The following is a 23,026-nucleotide window of genomic DNA, read 5'->3' as shown; positions in this document are numbered from 1 at the left end:
TAAACAGACACCACACCGTGGGTTTTCGATATCAATGTCTTTATACTCAGGTAAAAGAATTAGCACTCTTGGGTACACACGATCGAGGGATCGCCAAAGTCTCAATGCTTCAGGGAAGGGGTATCGGGACAGTCTCAGTCTCTTAGGCCAGTACGTAGCGTACCCTGCGCACAGCTCTCAATCCTCGAGCCGGGGGGGTTAGGAAGATGGTAGCCGCACTGGTGGTCCTACTCACTTGAGGTGTTGGTAGCGTCGATAGTCCAGCCGGACTAGAGTACTCCTCGAGCCGCGACGGAGTCAGCAGGGCTCGATCCGGAGGATAGTTCGTGAGGAGCGGCGACTACGTCAGCGGGGCTCAGAATGTTCGTTGCAGATCTTCAGGGTTCAAGCTTGAGCCGCGACGAAGGTCAGCAGGGCTCCGAGGTTCCAGTTCCGAGAATGAGCCGCAACAGCGTCAGCAGGGCTCGAAGAGTTACGAAGTTCAGTTCAGCCGCGATCAGATCAGCAGGGCTATCTTGTCCAGGATACAACCGCTAGTTCAGGGGCGGGCCTTGATATAGTCCAGGGGCTCTTTGATGTCCGGGCCTTCGCAGGCGGAGGTCCGAGGCTTTGGTGGCGACCCGTGGGTAAGGTCCGGCGGTGGTCCTTTGATCCCCTTTAGGATGCGTCCGGGAATTCCCAGACGCCCAGGAGGTCTGGAGTCAGCACTCTGGGAGGCCAGAGGTGCAATCGAAACTGGTCCCCAGGGGAAGACCAGAGTTGTGACCGAAACCAGTCTCTCAGGGGTGGCCGGAGGTGCCATCGAAACTCCTTGTCTTCTCTCACTAGGTCAGTCCTCACCCTCCCAACGGGGCTGGTGTGTCTGGAGCCTAAGCTTTGCTGGGGCTGGGGTCATGCTAAGCCCATGGAGTCAGGGATCTCGAGAAGGGAAAATGGCTGCCGGTGGGCCTATGGGCCATTGCGGGATCGGGGCGCGCGGGCTGGGAAGGTGGCCGGGGACAGGCCGATGTGGGCCGCGGGCGTTCGGTCGTACATGGGCAGGGCAGCCAGGGGTTTTCAAGTACGGAGCTGGGCTAACGGGGAGCTGAGGAACGGCGGGGGGAACCACGCCACCAGGCCAGGTCCAACACGCGTGCCCCCCAGCTGAAAGGCCGAGAGAACTACCCATCCCCTTGGGGGTTCTCTTTACTGAGGCGGAAGAATCGGGACAGGCCGTCTGCGTAGGCGTGGTCAGCACCCGGCCGGTGTTCAACAGTGAAATCCATCCCATGGATGGAGATGGACCATCGCAACAATTTGGGATTCTCCCCTCTTATTTGCATTAGCCACCGGAGGGGTCGGTGGTCGGTTTGGACCCGGAAGTGAGTACCGAACAGGTAGGGCCTCAACTTCTTCAGGGCCCAAACCACCGCGAAGGCCTCCCGCTCGATGGTGCTCCACCTTTGCTCTTGAGGGAGTAACCTCCGGCTAATGAAGTCCACTGGCTGATCCAGGCCTTTCTCGTTCATCTGGGACAGGACGGCTCCGATGCCATGCTCGGAAGCATCCGTTTGGACCACGAACTCTTTGGAGTAGTCGGAGGCCTGTAACACAGGAGCAGTACACATAGCGTGTTTCAATGCTTCGAATGCCTCTTGGCAGGCGGGGGTCCAGCTAACTTTCTTTGGCTGGTTTTTGGAGGTCAATTCCGTGAGGGGCACTACGATGCTGCCATACCCCCTTTATGAATCTTCGGTAGTACCCCGTGAGCCCTAGGAACTCCCGCACATCTGTTTGTGTGGTGGGGGCCTCCCAGGCCACGATCGCATCGATCTTAGGTTGGAGGGGTGCCACGAGGCCGCTGCCGACCTGGTGCCCCAGGTAGAACACGAACCCCTGTCCGATTTGACATTTGCTGGCTTTGATGGTGAGGCCCGCCCTCTGTAGGGCTAACAAGACCTCCCGGAGGTGGAGATGTTGTAATGGTCCAGTGGGAGCTAAATACCGCAATATTGTCCAGATAGGCGGCACTGAATTATTCCAACCCGGCCAGTACCTTGTTCACCAGCCTCTGGAAGGTGGCGGGGGCGTTTTTCATTCCGAAGGGCATCACCCGGAAATGGTAGTGACCATTCGGGGTGGAAAAGGCGGATCTCTCTCTGGCCCCTTCTGTCAGGGTGATCTGCCAGTATCCACTTGTCAGGTCGAAGGTGCGGAGGTATCGAGCAGACCCTAGGCGGTCAATGAGCTCGTCTGCTCGGGGAATGGGGTGAGCGTAGGTTCTGGTGACTGCGTTGAGCCCTCGGTAGTCCACACAGTCTTACATATGGTACAATAAAAATGCAAGATGTCATCATGCCTATTAGTTGCTTGAACACTCTGGCTGGGAGAGAGTGTTGGTTCTGAAACTTTGTGACTAACACTTGAATGCTCTGTATCCTGGCTGGACTGGGATAAGTTAGAGCTGTATAGGTGTTTATGGTAGCCCCTAGGTATTGATGTACATGAGAGGGCTGGAGTTGTGACTTGGTGTAGTTGACTGTAAACTCCAAGTTGTGCAGTGTTTGAATTGTTTGAGATGTGTGTTGGACACACTGCTTGACTGACTTGGCTTTTATGAGCCAATTGTCTAAGTATGGGAAGACGTGGATATGTTGTCTTCTGAGATGTGCTGCTACTACTGCTAGGCACTTTGTAAACACTAGTCGTGCAGTTGTGACCCCAAATGGAAGGACTTTGAACTGATAGTGTTATCCTTGTAGTACAAATCTAAGATACTTCCTGTGAGAAGGATGTATAGGAATGTGAAAGTAGGCGTCTTTGAGGTCTAGTGTGGTGAGGAAATCCCCTTGTTGCAGCAGTGGGAGCACTTGTTGTAAAGTGATCGTGTGAAAATGATCTGAGGGTATATACAGATTGAGAGGCCTTAGGTCTAGAATTGGTCTTAGTGTCCCATCCTTCTTGGATTACATTAGAAAATAAAGTGAGTAAACACCTGTTCCTTGATGTTGCAATGGAACTAGCTCTATTGCGTCTATTTGCAGCAATGAGAGTACCTTTAGTTGGAGCAGTATTAGATGTTCTGTGGACATTGGACACTGTCTGGGTGGTATATGTGGAGGGGTAGCTGTAAGCTCTAGGCAGTAACTAGACTGGATAATTTGTCCTAACAACTTGTCTGTTGTAATGGACATCCAGACAGGTAGGAATTGTGTTAATCTCCCCCTTCAGGAGTAGAATGCTGTTGGGGGAGCTGAAGGAAGTCACTGTTTAGTGTTGGAGGAGGTTCAATTGTTGTTATTACTTCGACCTCTTCCATTGTTGTTGCCTCTGTAGCCTCCTCTAAAGTATCCTCTATTGGATGATGTTTGTGTATTTATATTAAAAGAAGCTGAATTGTCTGCTCTAGCTTGTTTGGAGCCTCCTCTGTAGAAGGAACGATGAAAGGAGCCTCATGCTTGGGTGGACTGCAGAGTCCCATAGACTTCGATGTGTCAGCGTCTTTCTTCATTTTTTCAAGTGCTGTGTCTACCTCTGGACTAAACAATTGTTGGTGGTTGAATTGTTGATTTAAGATCGAAGTTTGCACTTCTTGCTTAAATCCTGCAATGCGTAGCCACGCGTGACGTCTAAGGAGGACACTGGTGTTTATTGCTCTGAATGCAGTGTCTGCTTCATCAATTGCGCATTTAATGGAGGCATTTGATATAAGCTTACCCTCTTGTATGAGGTCATTTACTTGTGTCTTATATTGGTCAGGTAGATGTTGTAAGAGGTTTTCCAACTGATCATAGTGAGCCCTGTAGTTTCTTGCGAGGAGGGCCTTTGTGTTAGCTACGCACCATGTATTGCTAGCTTGGGCAGCTATTCTTTTACCTGAAGTGTCTATGATCTTTGATTCTTTATCAGGAGGTGGTGCTTCGCCTGATGTTTGGGAATTCGCTCTTTTCCTAGCGTTTGAAACTACTAGGGAGTCTTAGGGTAGCGGTCCTTTAATTAAGGCAGGGTCCACAGGAGCTGGTTTGTAATTTTTTTCCATCCTTGGGTTTAAGATTATAGCTCGTACAGGATCTATAAACCCTTCTGGTGCATGCTTAATGTCTCCTTTATTCATTGGCAGTTTTTGCACAGATTTTTGTGAGTGTTCAAAAGTGTCTAATAAAAAATCTTCCTCTGCCTCAACTGAATGCATAATGGCATTGTGATATGTGGCAGAACGATTAAGTGTCCAAATCCAATATTGTCTTCTGTAGGGGAAGGTTTGGATGGATATGTATGTGTGTCAGGAATATCTGGTACATCCTGTGGGTTTGGATACTCCCAGTCTGGTGAACCGGTTGGGTAGGGAAAAGGGTCATCTGGGTTTCTCCATCCCCCCATGCTATACTCATCATCAACATCCTGAGGGGGTGTGTGTGGTGGAGAATTTTGAGGTGAAATGTTTAGAGGAGGAGAAGGAGATCCAGCAGAAGGGTGCATAGGAAATGTGGCAGAATCCTTCTTCTTGGCACTGGTGGTGTAGGTGCTCTATCTGACTTCCTCTTCCACCACCAGACAGGTTTCTGGACCCCTGGGTCGAGAGCCTGCTGCTCGCGTGGGGTGGGTGGGTGGGTGGGTGGTGGTGGTGGTGGTGGTGGTGGTGGTGGTGGGGATGGGGATGGGGGGGGTATTCAGAAGCGTACCACATTTGGGAGCTTCCTCAGGCCTATACTGCTATCAGGAACCGACCCCCAATGGTTCTGTACCCCACTTTGGGCAGGAGAACCGGCGGGAAAACAAAGTCAGGAAGGGAGGTGTGCCTACCTTTGCCAACCCCTTCCCTCAGGTGGGGAAGGCGTAGTGAAGAACAACTCTCAGTCCCCACCATCTTACCAATGGGGGAGCCAGTCAACCAGAGTGAGGCATATGCCCCCCCCCCTCCCACTGGAGGGTGGCATAATAGGGAGTGTACCTACTGTAAGAAACTCGCTCTATATATACTGCAGCAAAGTGAGGTCCAGTGTGTATAGAGTTCAAGGGTCTCCAGAGATTTGGCAGAGGTTAAGATTAGATAAAACCTTAATCTCTAAAGTGGTAGCTTGGTTGAGCAGTGAGGCAGTATCAGAGGACAGTGTAAAGCATTTGATGTACACAGTCAGCAAATGAATCCACACACACAAGAACTGAACTCTAGGCAAATTTTTTTGCATAAAAAATATACTGTTGTTTCTAGAACCAAGCAAGCCTGGTACAGGTAAGCATAAAAATACTTTTCAGTAGTAAATTACTTGTATGAACAGTTCAAAATTGCAGTGTAACTTGTACTGGTTTTGATTACAGTTTTAAGAAAGCAGTTTGCAACACATTGCAGGTATAGTACATTCAGATGAATGGCTGCTTAAGTAAAAAATGCTGTTAATTACTTTTCAGATTACTTTTGCTAACACATGACTGGATCCTAGATTCAGCCCTGGGACATTTCCTGAAAACGGGTGAGTAAATGCATTTTGGTTAAAGGTACGATTTTTAAAGAATATTATTGCATTTTGAAAGTTGACACTCAGAAACTTCTTCACATAGAACCACCAATGTTCTCCTATGGGAGGAAATTCACTTAACAGGTAAGTTAGGTTATCGATACTTTTTCTTACTCAGTGCTGGACCCTGGATTCGGTACAAAAGGGGGTGTGGTGTTGGACAGAGCATCTGAACCAATCAAACACTCACACCCAGTCAACAGATTTGGGTTTAATCCATCACTGTTCTTTAGCCCACTCTGCCACCCCAGTTCAGACATAGCCATATGCAAATCAGTCTGACCCTTTTCCTCATGTGAACAGGCCAGCTCGAACTGCCAAGCCATGCCTTCCCAGGACTGGAAACAAGCTTCCTAGTACCGGTTTCTGGTATTACAGCAGTCTTCAGCCAGGCTTGCTTGAATCCAGTGGTAAAGTGAGCAAGGGACTCACGTCTGAGCATACCCTGCCAACTTTGGCTGGACTGTTCCCATGAGGCACAAGGTCAGACTGATTAGCATATGGCAATTTCTGAACTGGGGTGGCAGAGTGGGCTAAAGAACGGTGACGGATTAATCCCAGATCTGTTGACTGGGTGTGAGTGTTTGATTGGTTCAGGTGCTCGGTCCATCACCACCTCCTTTTGGATCCTGGATTCAGCACTGGGACATTTCCTGAAAACAGTTGAAAACGGGGCAGTCCAGTTGGTGGCAGCTGGCAAGTAGGCCACAGGGTTGTGGGAGCGAAGCTCCTAAGGTGAGACTCAGGTTAAGTTGGGAAGGATTAGTTACTTACCTGTAATCCTAGTTCTCTTCCAGGGGTATCCTCATCAAAGTCATAAGCATTAGAATATTCCCGCCCATGCGCGGGACCCCGGAAACAATATATTATATGTGCCCCACATATATATATATATATATATATATATATATAAAAAAATAAGCAATTGCAGCCAAATAAAACAGTAGAGCTGGAATATGCTGTGAAGAATTTCCACCATGCAAGTGTATTTGCATTAGAAACATGAGAAACAACACCAATGCTTGTTTAGAAACTGTTTTAATGCTTAGAAAGCAGTAGAAATTCTTATAACACACTAAGCATATACAGCTCCCAGGCTGCATTGCAAATACCCCGTCTAAAAAGACTGAAAAGCTAACTTGTAGCTGAATGTACTAAAACTGACGCTGTGCCTTTAAGGCACCTCTGCCCCTAGCTTCCCATCATGCCTCAGGGGTTACAGTTAGGTCAGTTGTTCTTTTCGGAGACTGAAAACCAAACCATGGTAATAACAGGTTAAACACATCTCCTATTTAATAAACAAAGTCCTTTGCCCGGGGAGGCGGGAGGGTTGCTTATGACTTTGATGAGGATACCCCTGGAAGAGAACTCGGATTACAGGTAAGTAACTAATCCTTCTCTTCCAGGGGATCCTCATCAATAGTCATAAGCATTAGAATAGAGTAGCGATCCTCACCTCATCCCTGCGGGCAAAGGAATCAACAGATAACATTCATAGTCGTGGGACCAAAAGTAGGCCATATTCTACCCAAATAGGTTTCTCAAGGAGGCTTGCCCTACTTGAGAATCCGCTCTGGAATCAGACTCTAGGCAATAATGCCTTGTAAAGGTATGGACTGATTTCCATGTAGCAGCCTTGCATATTTCTGACATAGGAATGTCATGCAAAAACGCTATGGTGGCTGCTTTCCCTCTAGTGGAATGAGCTTTGGGTGATTGTAACAAAGGTTTGCCAGCCAGCTGATATGCTAGTTTGATACATGAGACAATCCATCTGGAGATGGACCTTTTGGCTGCTGCAAACCCGGTCCTCATTGAACCATAATTGACAAAGAGTTGGTCTGTCTTTCTGGTGTCCTTCGTTCTTTCTAGGTAAAACTTTAGATCCAACGAGTGCAACGACCTCTCAGCTGGGGTCGATGGGTTAGGAAAGAACGACGGAAGGGTAATCGTTTGATTTATATGAAAATCCGATACCACTTTTGGAAGGAAAGATGGGTGAGCCCTCATTACCACTCTGTTGTGGTGAAACACAGTGTAAGGTTCCTTGGTGCAGAGTGCTTGTATCTCGCTAACCCTGCGCGCAGAGGTTATTGCCACCAAGAAGGCCGCCTTCCAAGTGAGATGCTGCAAGGAGGCCTTGTGTATAGGCTCAAACGGTGTAGACATCAGCCTGGAGAGAACCAGGTTCAACTCCCAGGGAGGAGAAGGATTTCTCACAGGGGGATAGACCTTCTTTAGTCCCTTTAGGAAATCCTTAACCACTGGGACCTGAAAAAACGATGTTTGTGTAGGTGATTTTCTGTACGCTACTATGGCGGATAGGTGAACCCTAATAGAAGCGTATTTCAACCCTGATGTAGCTAAGTAAAGGAGGTATAGAAGGACTACCTCTTCTTGTCCTTTGGTGGGATCAAAGCCATGGTCCTTGCAACAAATGAAAAATCTTTTCCACTTGAACGCATAAGACGCCCTTGTGGAAGGTCTCTTTACCTCTCAAAATATTCATACATTCTGGAGGCAGATTTAAGTGCCCATATTGCAAGACCTCAGGAGCCATGCAGTCAGGTTCAGCGACGGGAGGTTGGGATGCAGGATCCTCCCGTTCATTTTGCTCAACAGGTCTGGCCTGCACGGCAGGCGTCTGTGTGGACACAGAGACAGATGTAACAGGTCTGGATACCACCATTGTCGCGGCCAATCCGGAGCAATTAGGATCATGTCCATGCTCGATCTGATGAGCTTGGCCACCACCTTCGGAATCAGTGCCAGAGGAGGAAACGCATAGGCGAACATTCCTGTCCACTCCAGCAGGAGAGCGTTCCCTTGCGTCCCTGGCCGGTGGAACCTGGACGCGAAGGCGTGGCATTTGGCGTTTTCGTCGTTCGCAAATAAGTATGTCTGGACGACCCCAGCAACGGAAGAGTTCTTCGACTACTTCGTCGTTTAGCACCCAGTCTGGCTGATCTTCGAAGTGCCTGCTGAGTGCGTCCGCTTTTGTGTTTAGCTCGCCTGGAAGGTGTACTGCCACCACCGACAGTCCCCGAGCCAGAAGCCAGTGCCAGATTGTCTGGGCCTCCAGAGACAGAGGGCGAGATCGAGTTCCTGCTTGTTCAGATAGAACATAGTTGTAGTGTTGTCCGTCTGAACCAGGATTTTGTCCGTTGTTATTGCTGGAAGGAACGCTTTGAGAGCCAGATGAACTGCTCGAAGTTCCAGCATGTTGATGTGGTATGTCTGAAGGTTGGTCGACCAGCGACCCTGAATCTGAAGATGACCCATGTGAGCACCCCAGCCTTCTAGAGATGCGTCCGTTACCACAAACAGCAAAGGAAGAGGTTGCTGAAAAGGGACTCTCTGCAAGACATTCCGAGGGCGAGTCCACCACTGTATTGAGGTCAGTGCTGCTTGAGATAGGATGTTTGATCCTCCCAATCTCCAGTCGCTTGGTCCCACTGATCTTCCACAGACTCTTGTAGAGGTCGCATCCTCAACCTGGCGTTTGGTAATAGGAAGATGCAGGACGCCATGGAGCCCAGTAGAGGCGCTACTTCTCGCAAATTTGGACGAGGAAACTGAAGTAACTTTCTGCATTTCTGCCCCATGGAAGATAGTCTCTCCTGCGAAGGAAACGCTCTTCCTAAATTTGTGTCTAGAACTGCTCCCAGATAGTGGATAGTTTGCGTGGGATGCAGGACCGACTTTTCTGTGTTCACGTGGAGGCCGAGCCTGTGTAGTTGTTGAAGACACAGGTGACAGTCTTTGGTGGCTTGACGAGGGGACGGACTCTTCAGGAGCTAGTCGTCTAGATATGGGTACACAAAGAGACCTTTTTTGTGCAGACATGCCGCTAGCACTGCCATGCACTTGGTGAATACCCTTGGTGCGGATTTTAGTCCGAAGGGAAGCACTTTGTACTGGTAATGCTTGTTCCCTACAAGAAATCTCAAGTACTTCTGATGACCTGGTGTTATAGGAATGTGGAAGTACGCGTCCTGTAAATCCACCGAACACATCCAATCTCCAATTTGTAGATGAGGACATATCTGATGAAGTGCCAGCATGCAAAACTTCTCTTTGACCACCACCTTGTTGAGGGTTCGAAGATCCAAAATCGGTCTGAACTTGTCCTCTTGGTCTCTTTTGGAGACTAGAAAATACCTTGAGTACACTCCTCTCCCCCTTTGGGATGGGGGTACCTCTTCGATTGCGTTTTTCTTTAAGAGGACGCTCACCTCCCTTTTGAGGAGTTTTAGATGGTACGAGCGAGTCTTTTTTGGAGGAATCGGTTGTGGTCTCTTCCGGAAACGTAGCGCATATCCATTGCGCAGTATATTCAGCACCTACTGATCTTTTGTGATGCTGACCCACTCTACCAGGTATTGCGAAGCACTTCCTCCCACTGGAGTGGGTAACGGCGCCAGAGGAAGCCACTGCTCAGGCCTTGCCTCCTCTAGGCGTGGTAGAGGACTGATGATGTCCGCCTCTGCCTCTGCCCGATTTTCCTCCTCTGTATTGCGCCTTCCCTTGTGGCTTGTTTTGAGACCATTGAGGGGTTTGAACCCTCTGTTGGCCTCCCCGGTTCTTGTTGGTCTTGAAGCGTCGCTTGAACGGCTTTCTTTTTCTCCAGACCAACCGCCTTCACTGTGTCCAATTCTGTTTTCATGCGGGTCATTTCCTGATCGGCATGCTCCCCGAAGAGTGAAGATCCTGAGAAGGGCAGATTGAGGATGCGCTGCTGGGCATCTGGTTTGAGACCAGTTAAACGCAGCCAAGAAGATCTCCTCGCACATACCCCATGTGAGTAGGCATGTCCTGCTAGAAGGGCGTTATCTGCAGATGAACTAATCATTTGGTTCGCCACCAAACAGCCCTCCGTCACTGTTTCCTCAAAGTCCTTCTGGTCCTCCTTGGGCAATTTCTCTTTGAATCGTTCCATGGAGTCCCATAGAGCTCTATCGTACCTTCCGAGAAATGCTGATGCACTAGAGACTTTCAGGGATGAAGCTGCTGTGCTGCACACTCTGCGTCCCCAAGAATCTTGGGTCTTGCTGTCTTTGTCAGGAGGAACTGAAGAAGAAGGAGCGACTGTGTGACTCTTCTTAGCTGAGGCTACTATAACTGAGTCCGCCGCAGGCTCTCCCTTCACAAAGATAGGATCCGAGTCGGCCGGCCTATATTTCTTTTGGATACGTGCCGGTACCGCCCTGATCGTTGCTGGCGTGAGGAAAACCTCTTTGATTGGGTCCATTATCCCTGGAACCAATGGGAGCAAAGGCCGTGTATATGATTTGTGACAGAGGGTCTCAAAAATCACAGTAGTGGACACCTCTGGAACAGCCATCTCTATATTAAGTTTGTGAACACCCCTTTGTAAGACGTCCAGATACGTGTTGACGTTGTCAAGCGGGGAAGCTCTGGAGCGAGGGCTGTCTGACAGCGTTGGAGAGTAATCCCCTTTAGAAGATCTAGATGAAGATGAAGAGGAGGATGATGGAGTTCTCCTCCTCCTGTGGTGAGATTTCTCCTTCCTCACAGGTGATCTTCTAGGTCGTTCTTCCCTTCGAGGAGAGCGTGATTCCCTCTGATTCTCCCTTCGTGGAGATCTCGATCTCTCAGTCCGTACCTTCCTTCTCGGTGTTCGAGATCTGGGTTGCTCCCTCCTTGGTGATCGGGAGACCCTGGGGTATGCGACCTGTCCGCTCTCCTCTCTCGTGAGCGTGATCGGTGACTGGTAGGACTCCGTCTGTCTGCCTCTTCTGCCAGCTGCTGAAGAGGGGACCCGTGTTCTGGACTCAAGTACCTTTGTAGTCTCTCCGTCACTCCAGAATCCTTCCATTTACTCAACGGACCATACCATCTTGGCGAGAGTCTTGCCTGTGTGATATACCGCCGTTGGGGTGTCTTTTGCACCGGACTCCTACTCCTAGAAGAGGACCTCGATGAACCAGAGGTACTTAAGGAGGAATGGTGAGAAGCAGATTGTGTCACTAGGACTGTCGAAGGCACTGAAGGAGATCTCCGTCTCACCGGTGTTGGAGGACGTCTCAAAAGTCTTTCCCTCGACGTTGAACGCCTCTTCGGCGTCGACGGAGTGATAACCTTCGACGTCGAATGCTTAGACGCTGACCTGTGGTCCCTCGACGTCGATCGGCGATGATGAGCCGACGACGGAGTCTTCTCCCTTGACGTCGAACGGCGTCGTCCTGCCTTCGACGGAGGTCTCGACGTCGAACGACCTTGGTCTGTCGGCAACGGAGATGACAATCGAAGTTGTCCTGTCGTCGACGATGCCCTCGACGTCGACCTGATTTTCGACGGCGGAGGAACGGACATCCTCTGCGTCGAGCGCCGAACGCCGTCGATGATGATCCCTTCCTCGACGGCGAGCGTCCGAGGGGGCTCTTGCTCCTCGACGCCGAGCGTCACTCTTAGAAGCCTGTCGACGTTGAGACGACGGCGGGTGTGATCTGTGCCTCGACGCCGATCGTCGCCTGGTTGACGACGGCGGAGCTTTCTTCGTCGTCGGTGAACTTCTTTTCGACGACGACTTCATCGACGCCGGTCCCGAAGTCGACGGAGTTTTTTCTCTCGAACTGTCCATCAGATGTTTTTTCAGCGCCGAGCCCGGTGCTGAGGTTGATGGACGCTCTGACTTGCCTTTGGAGGGAGTTCTGGGTCTCTTTGAACTCTTCCTCTCTGTAGATCTTCCTCTCATGGATCTCTGGGCCAGACCATAGAGCCTGTTCCTCTCTCTGTCTTTAAGAGTCCCGTCAGACAGATTTTTACAATGTGAACAGTCTTTAGGATCATGATCCTCTGGCAAGCATAAAATACAGACCTCATGAGTCTGTTTTTGCCTTCTTGTGGCCACAAGAAGGGCAATCATCAAATAATGAGGGCATCCTGACAGGAAAACCTCACAAAAAATCGACTGCTAGGCAGTTATTTACTTGACCCTGATGTTAAAAGTCAAAGTAAATCAAAAAATTGTTCTTTAGAAGATTTTCTGACTGAAAAAGGCAGAAAAGTGTGGAGCTGTGAATCCAGGGTCCTTCCTGAAGGAGCCGGAAAGAACAACTGACCTAACTAACACCTGAGGCATGATGGGAAGCTAGGGGCAGAGGTGCCTTAAAGGCACAGCGTCAGTTTTAGTACATTCAGCTACAAGTTAGCTTTTCAGTCTTTTTAGACTGGGTATTTGCAATGCAGCCTGGGAGCTGTATATGCTTACAGTGTGTTATAAGAATTTCTACTGCTTTCTAAGCATTAAAACAGTTTCTAAACAAGCATTGGTGTTGTTTCTCATGTTTCTAATGCAAATACACATGTATGGTGGAAATTCTTCACAGCATATTCCAGCTCTACTGTTTTATTTGGCTGCAATTGCTTATTTTTATATATATATATATTTATATATATATGTCTATATATATGTGGGGCACATATAATATATTGTTTCCGGGGTCCCGCGCATGGGCGGGAATATTCTAATGCTTATGACTATTGATGAGGATCCCCTGGAAGAGAACCAAGTTACCACAAAAGGGGCACCCTCAGCGGCACTAGGGCAACCAGGTGCAGGGTGTTTTGAGGTCTGGTGCCCTGTTGATTTCACTGGGGATTCTCCGGGACAAAGAAACACTGCATGCTCGGGGACTAGGATCTTCTAGGAGTGACCACCACTTTGAGGGGTAAGTTGGGATGTAGAGGGATGGTTAGGCACCGCTGAGTTGGGCGTCGGGTGCAGGGGTGCCTTTGGACGTCAGGTTTTCTTACCCGCTCTGGTCACGGTAGGGGGGTCCTCTGGATTGAGGCTGCAGGCGTCGTCTGGAGGCTTGAGGCAGGTCAGGTGTCGTCGGATCTCGGGTCAGGATCACTGGGGGACCTCCTAGTGGTGTTTGTTCACTCAAACAAGGACCAAGCTCAGCGGGTGCAGTGTGCTGGATTCGCAATTTCTGGCTGGCATCAGAAGCTGCAGTTTAAACACGTCCGGTGTTCATATGAGAAAAAGCTTGGAAAGTGAATGGAGGCAGGTCCTCCGGGGTTTTTGAGGTTGCTGGCCGCTGGACACGCCGAGGTTTCGCAGGAGCAGGTTCGAGGGGAGACAGGCCTGTAGGGCTGGGGCCAAGTCAGGGGGCGTCATCCTCTTGTTAGCTCTGCACGGCGTCTCGTCCTTTTCTTGTGTTTGCTGGATCTAAGGAAGGAAGGTTCAGGGTGCCCCTAAATACTACATGTAGGGGCGGTAAAGGCAAGGGACCAATGGGGTCCCTTCCATGGGATGGGTACACCCCCTATTCTGCCACTCCAGTGGGAGGGGGACAGGAGCCTATCCCTAGTTGGCTTGGTATGCCGATCCTCAAGATGGTGGGGACTCAAGGTTGTGCTTCCCCTCCCCCACCTTAGGGGTGGAGTTGGCAGGGGTAGGAACACCTCTCTTCCTCACTTGCTTTTCCCGCTGGTTCTCCCGCCAAAAGTGGGGGTTAGAAAAAGTGGGGACCAGTTGCTGAGTACAGCAAGTGGTCTGGAGAGGCTCCCAAAGGCGGTACGACTTAAAAGCTTCTCCTTCGTGAACCCTGCCCATCCTGGGGGAGGAGGCTTGGCACCTCGTCTCAGGATGTGCATTGTTTCAGTCCCCCGAGAGCAGCAAGCTCTCGACTCAGGGGTCCAGAAACAGGTCGGGTGGTGGCAGCCTAGGCACCCACCCGGTCAGGTCACTATGAGTTGGTCGAGTTTCAGGGGGCATCTTTAAGATGCCCTCTGTCATGCATTTTACATCAAATCCCATACTGGCATCAATGTGGGTTTAATGTGCTGAGATACCAAACTTCCCAGTCTTCAGTTTAGCCATTATGGTGCTGTGGAGTTCGTAATGACAAACTCCCAGCACCATATACTCTTAAAAGCAGCACTTCACTTGCAGTGCCCAGGAATGGACCTGGGTACTGTAGGGGTACAGTGCTCATGTGCCTTTACCCTCACCACTGGTATAGGGCGCCCAGCTAGAGGGGTGACTGATGAATGCCAGGGTAGTGTTTTGTGGCCATGGCACCCCGGATGTGTGCCATGTCGACACTTTACTTTTATTTTTTTTTATTCATACCTGGTACAATACAATACACAAATCACTACATAGGAATTCATATGCTTAAAAAAATCAATTATGCACACATTTAAGCAATGTAAAATCAGAAAAATACATACAAGAATAACTGGCTTTTTGTACTAAAATCATGGGGATAATTCATATATATATACACAATATAGCAAGCTAGAGAGAAGACTCCCTCCAGTCCTTGAAGGGGGGCCCAGATGTTTAGTCCCAGCTCCCTCACCCTCCAAGTATACAGACAGGATTCGATGTTATGAATTCCCAGGAGTCTAGCTAAAAACAACTGGAAGGTAGGTGCCAGGCTATCCTGCCACAATCCAAAAACGTAGGACTGCCACACATAAAAACACAAAGGCTTCCTCCTCCTTATTAAGGCCCAGATTACCATCAATTCCAGTAATCATAATAGTAGGGGCTAGGTTGATCTTAATACCAAGCAGCCGCTCCCAGAACTTCTCGTTCTCAGCACAAATACCCTTTAGTTTTTCACAATGATAAAATATATGCACCAAATTGGCCGGCCCTTCCTGACACCTTGGGCATTTATCATCCTCTTTTACCCCATTGAAATAACTTAGCAGGTGTAGAATACAGATCAAAAAGGGTTTTGTAATATTGTGCTCTTAAATTCGTGGATCAAAACAACTTGCCCGCTAGTTGTATTGCTTTGTCTAAATCGACATCCGGATCCCTTAATGTCGCCATCCACAAAGTCTCACATTTATCCTTATACTGTATCGATTTCATTAGTGACCTATAAATCATTTTAATTCGAGTTTCGTCTCCTAGTAGGCAATATATCATTTTGATACTGCCCCCCTGGGTGGATGCGAGGTTTAATACCCATCCTATCATTACAAAATTGCGGAAATATACTAGAATTCCAGAGAGGCGAGAGGCGTATGATAATACATTTTTGGAATTGCCATTGTTTTCTGTAAAACTTTCCAAACTCCAGATACCATCCATTACCTTATATGGAGTTTTACTGTAGTGATGTCTGTCCGTCCTACGCAACAAAAAGCCATACACTTCTCTTCCCAGGAGCAATTCAAAGATAGATGGAGGATTGTCACTCCCGAGGGGGGAGTCGGATCGATTAACAGCAGGGTCAAATAGTATCACCATCTGACTTAATAAACAGGCCCAGTGATAAGATCGGATATTTGGGACTGCCAGGCCTCCCCTTTCCTGTGGCAGAGATAAATATGGATTAGTTACTTACCTGTAATCCTAGTTCTCTTCCAGGGGTATCCTCATCAAAGTCATAAGCATTAGAATATTCCCACCCATGCGCGGAAACCCCGAAACACTATATACATATATACATATACATACATATACACACATACACACATACACACATATACACACATATACACACATACACACATATACACACATACACACATATACACACATATACACACATACACACACACACACACACACACACACACACATACATACATACATACATACATACATACATACACACATACATACACACATACATATATACACACATACATACATATATACACACATACATACATATATACACACATACATACATATATACACACATACATACATATATACACACATACATACATATATACACATACATACATATATACACATACATACATATATACACATACATACACATATATATATATATATATATATATATATATATATATATATATATATATATATATATATGATGTCCAAATGAGCAGCAAAAACTGACGCGTTTCGGGTGGATGCCCTTGCTCACAGTCAAAAGTTTACACACAATGCCTGTATTTTTCAAGTGCTAGTACACACCATGTGACACGAATGAATATGGAAGAAATACTACTTTTGCATATATACAGCGTATGTACATCGAGGGAAGGTCTGATTTGGCAAACATATATAAATTCATATGAGACTACAATCATGACTGAGTAAATTCAATATTTGAGACAAGAAAATGTCAGCTTAAATACATGAGCTAGGTCTAAACAGTACATAGATCTTGAAAACATGTGCAAATTGTCGCAATATGTAAACATCATATAAATAATACAGTTTAAGTTTAAAAAGCATATTTTAAATACTTAAAAACATTTTGAAATACAAAAATAGATTGTTATTCTTAAAAACTGTTTCAATAATGATGTGCAATCTTACGCAATGTAAACATACACTCTATATAAAAGTTGTTAGTTAATAATGAACTGTAGAGACCTTGCATCTAATTTACAGTCTTCTGGGGACATCTCAAAAGTGATGGCAACCCCATGGTTTACTGGTCATAATGAATTGAGGACATCATTGACTGATAGCAACCCCTCTAGATTGTAATGCCTATATTTAGCAAGTACCAGCTTCCATCTTTTAGTGCCCCCGACACCTCAAATAGTGAATACACAACTAATATGTGAAAAAGAATTTAGAGTGAATATATAACAGCATTTTAACAGGTCAAAGGAAAATAAGGGTGAAATGACAAAAACATAATTTTCTCTTTTCTCTTTCATATTTCTATAAGTTTTCTTAAATGAAAATATGCTATATACATGTTGGAGGAAACAGCAAAAAAGGGGGAATTTTTATTTTTTAACTTAATTTAAGATTAACGATAGAATTCATCTGAGGGGCAGTGAAGTCAATGTACAGATGTATAACTTTCAAGATGGGGGTATTAATAATCAATGTCATGATGGATTAAATTTACCCTATAAAAAATGGTACAAGTCCTCTGTGGTGTTCAACCCATTGGGCACCGTGGTATCCAGTTCTAGAATCATTCTTGATTTTAGTTGGCGTAACATCTTGTCTCTGTCACCTCCCCTGCGAGGTTTGGGCACAGATGCCAAGACGAAATAGCTTAGACACTCCAGGTTGTTGTTGTGCACACCTTTGAAGTGGCTCGCCACTGGGTACGCATTATCATTATTTACAATCGCCCGAAGATGCTGCAATATCCCGGCATGTACTGCTAGCCGAGTACTTCCAACGTACCTCAGGCCATATACAGCATATTCTGTCCTACAATTGTAATTTCCTTTGATCTTTAAGGGTATAGGACTGAAGGGGGTCATGTATGTGCTGGTGTTGACACCAAATTTACACGCCCGACAACTTGAGCACTTAAAGAACCCAAGTCGCGGGGGATGCCAATATTACATTTTTGGTAATTAAGGGAATGAGTTGGAAACATGACTACGTAGGGAGGGTCCCCTCCTAAACACAATTTTTGGATTTTGTGGTAGATTTAAGGCCAGGACTCCATCTGTTTGGAGGATAGGCCAACTTTTAGTCAAGATAGACCTAATCTTCCTGTCCTGGCAACTGAAAGATGTAATGAATCTGAGAGCAGAGTTTTCAGAATCATCACTAATGGCCGATGTATCACTATTTTGATTCAAAAGTGATTTCCTGCTTCGTGATTTCATTTTGTTTACAGCCCTACTGAGGATTTGGTCATTATAACCTTTAGCTTTAAATCTTGTAAGGGCCTCTGCTGTGCATTTTTCCAACTCATCTGGAGAGCTGCAAATTCTTTTTAGACGGAGCAGTTCCCCATAGGGGATATTGTCAATTGTGTGCCTAGGGTGGGCACTACTCGCGTGCAGAGTGGAATCGCCTGCCGTTTCCTTTCTATGGAGAGTGATTGCCAATTTGTTGGATTTTATATACACTTTAACAATCAAGAAAGTCTACTGAATTTTTACTCATGTGGTGTGTAAACTTAAGATTATAATCATTGATAAGTTTTTCAATGAAGTTTAAGGCACTGGATTCATTACCTCTCCAAATTAAAAAAATCATCATCTATAAAACGAAACCACATGTAAACATGTTCAGAAAAAGTTTCTTGATGTTCCCCCATGAGGACCCGCTCCTCCCAATAGCCTACGTGCAAGCACGCATAGCTAGGGGAGAAACAGGCCCCCATGGCAACACCTCTCTTCTGTAGATAGACATCTCTGCCAAACATGAAGTAATTGTTGTTGAGGCTCCATGACACAAGTTCCACCAACATCTTATTGTGATTGTAGCAATCTACCGATCTAGTGCTCAAAAAATGTTCAAGAGCCCTAAGACCCGTTACTTGTGTAGAGGGCCTCGATGTCTAATGTTATTAACAGAGTTTTCAGTCCATGTTGCATTGCGAATTTTGTCCAAGAAATACCCTGTGTCCTTGATGTATGTGGGCAGACTTTTAACCAGGGGTTGAAGGAAATAGTCTGTATATTGAGCAAGATGTTCCCCCACACTATTAATTGCCGAAATTATCGGCCGTCCTGGAACAGGTGATATTAGTTTGTGGACTTTAGGTATGAGGTAAAATTTGGGCGTTACTGGCAATTCCACGTGTAGAAACTTAAATTCCTGATTCGAGATTAAACCCTCATGTTTGTACCGGAATAAAAGTTCTTAGCTTTTCCTTAGATAGATCATATTGTTTTAAACACGTTTTACCGTAGCACCAGAGAGTTGCCTTGTTCCTTCTGCAACATATTGCGTTTGGGGCCAGATCACAATGTTGCCTCCTTTGTCTGAGCTGCATACCACGTTTTGATGATCATTGTTTAGTTTGTTAACCAGATCCCAATATTGAATTTCTTGCTCTTGTTTTACCCTTCTACGATATTTCACCTGGTGGTATAGATTTTTGAGGTCTGCAGTCACCACATCATGGAATGAGTCTATGGCATCCCTGGGCATAATGGGAATTACACTAGATGACTGTTTGAAAGGACTACTTCCTGCTCCTGTTTGTAGAATTGCAGCCTCCCTCAGTTCTTCCTGTGTAGAAATTTCAGAGTTCGTATCATCATTGCCCTCACCCAATCGAACGAGAGTTAATAAGCCTCTGATGTCACCAGCCTGGAGAGCTGACGTAGTGCTGTCCACTTTTATTTCTTCATTATTTGGACCTTTTTTGATTTTGAAAAACTTGCATAGCTTGAGTTTTCTGATGTAACGGAACAAGTCAATCCTAGTCGCAGCATAATTGAAATCAGTTAAGGGGCAATATGTGAGGGCCAGACTGAGTAGTAGTTCCGCTGTGGTGAGCGTTGCAGATGACAAATTTACAATGGTTTTCGCATTTACTTTTTGTTGTTGCGCTAATATTTTTTCTTTTTGTTGCTGTTTGAGCTTGTGTTTGTTGCAGCGCTCTTTCCTGCGGCGGTTAATTCTGGCCCTTTATTCTGCTGTTTTTGTTGTTGATTTCGCGGGCGTAAAGTCTGTAGTCGGGCGTTGACTAAAAAAAATCAACCTCTTCCCCTAAATCAAGTACCATTGTGGGTCCTGAATCCTCACCCCTTAATGCTGCATCTTCATCTGAATAAATACTGGTATTACTGCTAGAGATTGAAGTTGTGTCACTCATTCTGAATCTGTTCAGAATTCTGGCATCGAGGATCTCTGCCTGCTGGTGCTGGCCCTGTTGCCCCTGATAATGAAGCTGATTTTTCATTCTTTTTGAGCATCTTCGCATTGTCAAATTTGCGCGCGAATGTGAATATTTTACCATGTTCATAATCATACTTATTGCGCGCAAATTTCAACGCTTTGCGAATTTTGATTTTGTCCTCCTGTTTGTTGACCCTATCTTGAACCTCCTTTCTCATTGTTATTAGTTCATTCAGTTCAAGTTTGAGTAACTCCCCATTTATTTCTTCCATATCTTCAAGCAGCTGTGTGCGATCAATCTCCGCATATTTTATCAAAATCAAAACTAAATTGCGAGATGCGTCCAAATTGCTATGCCCCCATTCTCTCAACATTTCTGGATGGGATTTCTCATAGCTTAGTGCTAGTAATATTCGCAACCCCCGTGGAATACGTCCTTCCGCTATATACATAGTGAGGGATTGGTGCTCCCACCACTTGGTAACCTCGTTTTTCATGACTTTCTCCAAGCGTTTCATCAGAGTCTTTATTTGTATCTCAATAGACGGGGACTAGTTTCTGTAACCCCCGAAGCTCCCGCTGCAGCACCTTTTTGAGTGACTTTGGGCAAATTAGAAAAGAGTTCCAATGAGGCTGCCTCTCGCCCCTTCACTGTTTCCTCTGTCATAACTGTCGCTGCTCAGTTTGCCCGATTTTAAAGACAAATGGTTGTTTTGTGCGGGGTGACTCGAATGCCGTGGCTCACCCTCGCCAGTTTGCTCCCCACCGCCTCTCATACACTCGGGAACACTCACCAGCAAGCTGAGAGCTGTGGCGTAATTCCTTGCCGTTATACATATATACACATCTGTGAGCAAGGGTGGACGCCCGAAACGCGTCAGATTTGGTGACTCTCCTTAATAAATCTTTGCTGAAGATACTACGTTAGGATTTGTGTGGTCTTTCCTGTCCCTGCTAGTCTGGTGGCGGCGTGGTGAAAGACTGCAGTTGCTATATATATATATATATATATATATATATATATATATATATATATATATATATATATATATATATATATATATTACCTACTGGCGGTCGCCAGTAGGTAGTTATAGTTAGGATTATTTTGTATAGGGAATTCGCAACATTGTATTGGGAATAACTTTGGCGCCGGTTGAGGAATCTGCCTGAAAATTTCCTCAAATTTCCCTCGCGGCGCTCCGCTCCTTCCCTGAAAGTTTGGGGGGGATTCGTCAAGCGGGGGCCGCGATAAAAGGGGGTACCAAAACATGTTTTCCCCATGTTAATTTCCATAGGGCGGTTGAACTCACTTTTAGCCCGAACGGCTGAATAGATGTCCACCAAACTTGGCAAAATTGTAGGGACTGGTAGCCTGATGTGCCTTTGCTAGGTCTCAAGATATGTGCTCTAGTGGATTTTGAGTAATTTAGGTTAAAAAAAAAATATATATATATATATATATATATATATATATATATATATATATATATGCGCCCCGGTACGCGCACCGGGGCGCATACCAGCGCGCTACGCGAGTTCACGCGCGGAAAGCTGATTGCTCTCGGGTGTCTGTCAACATTGCAAACAGTCCGGAGCAGCCGCCATCTTGTGTCTCGGTAGAATCGAGACACAAGAGGTGGCAAAAACAAAGGGGGAAATTACCAAAAGGGCGCAGAGTTGACCCCCCCTGACCCCCTAGGTTTGATGTGGGGGCCATAAAAGGGCCCCGCGGAGCAAAAAAAGAAAATTCCGATTTGCGCGGGGGGAGCGCCCGGTACGCGCACCGGGGAGCGTACCATAGGGAAAAAAGAATGACAGTTTTTAAAAAATGTAGCTTTTTTTTTATAAATTTGAGGTAGTTCTAAAAAGAACTTTTTTTTCTTTGTTTTATATTTTTTTTATTGTTTTTTTGAACATTTTGTACTTTTTTTGGCTTTTATTTACAATTTTATATTTTTTTGTTATTTTTATGGGGAGAAACAAAAAACAGGGAATTGTAAACGGCTCAACTGGAGCAAAAAAAAAAAAATCAGGAAAAAATTAAGGTTTTTGGGGACAATTGTGGTTGTCACCAGCACGGTTGATGAGTTTTATGCTTTGCTCACCATAGGTAATTGTTTAACCACAAAATATACAACTGATTTTGTATTCTCCAAACTGGGGTTGTATGTTTGGGACCATCTCCCTTGTCTCTGGACCCGATGGAGTGGGTTGCTTACTTTTGGAGGTGATGGGTGAAGATTGGGGAGGGTTTCTGGCCAGTTCTCTGACCTCTGCCGCAGCATAGTTGTTAGGGTGCCGGCGTTGCATGTGGCGAATCATGGTGTTATTGACAAAAGAGTACTTTTTGTTAGGGTTCTCCCTTGAAAGTTCAGTGCCACAGACTAGGCAAGTAACCCTTGGCGCATTTACTTTTTTGAGGTCCTTTGGGATTGAAAAAAAACTCCCAGATAATGTGCTGCTTTGGCCTATATGGGGTATTATCTTCTGGCAGGAACCTCCTCTCCTCCTCCTCCTCGTCTTCATCTCCACCACTGTGGTGTTGTGGTGGTCCTCTTGGTGGTGGTGGTGGTGGCTGAGATGCTCCTGTTGCTACTGAAGCACTTCTGAGTACAAATTAGTAATAGCTCTGGAAACAGGTCTTCCACACTCAAAGTACAAAGTGAGAATGAGGAAAAAGGTGGGGGCTTTCATCATTAGGAAAAAAAAGACACTGTCCTTAACCAATGACAAGTGTTATTTTTAGGTCACATGACCAGGGCTTTCATCATTTGGAAACCAAAACTGTCCTGAACCAATAAAAAGTTTTAGGTCACATGACCCGACGCGCTCACGCTACGCTCCCCCGGGCACGCCCCGGGGCGCGTCGGATGGTTACGAAGCGCGATCGTATGCGCTCGAGTGCTTCCGGGGGCGCTTACGCCGTGCGTATCACGCGGACGCGGCTACGTCACGATGATGTTTTCGTTCGCGGCAATAGCGCTAACGGGACGCTCAC

At 46.4% G+C, this 23,026-nt stretch overlaps 1 protein-coding gene across 3 annotated transcripts in view; it reads right to left on the bottom strand.

The window, feature by feature from the left end:
* Window positions 1-23,026, bottom strand: part of PRRC2C (proline rich coiled-coil 2C) — a 1,200,196-nt gene that overhangs the window by 710,243 nt on the left and 466,927 nt on the right. The gene's annotated exons all lie outside the window — the stretch shown is intronic.

Source organism: Lissotriton vulgaris, chromosome 1_1, assembly GCF_964263255.1.
Source record: "Lissotriton vulgaris chromosome 1_1, aLisVul1.2, whole genome shotgun sequence".
NCBI lineage: Eukaryota > Metazoa > Chordata > Amphibia > Caudata > Salamandridae > Lissotriton > Lissotriton vulgaris.
This window is presented reverse-complemented; position numbering and strand designations above follow the sequence as displayed.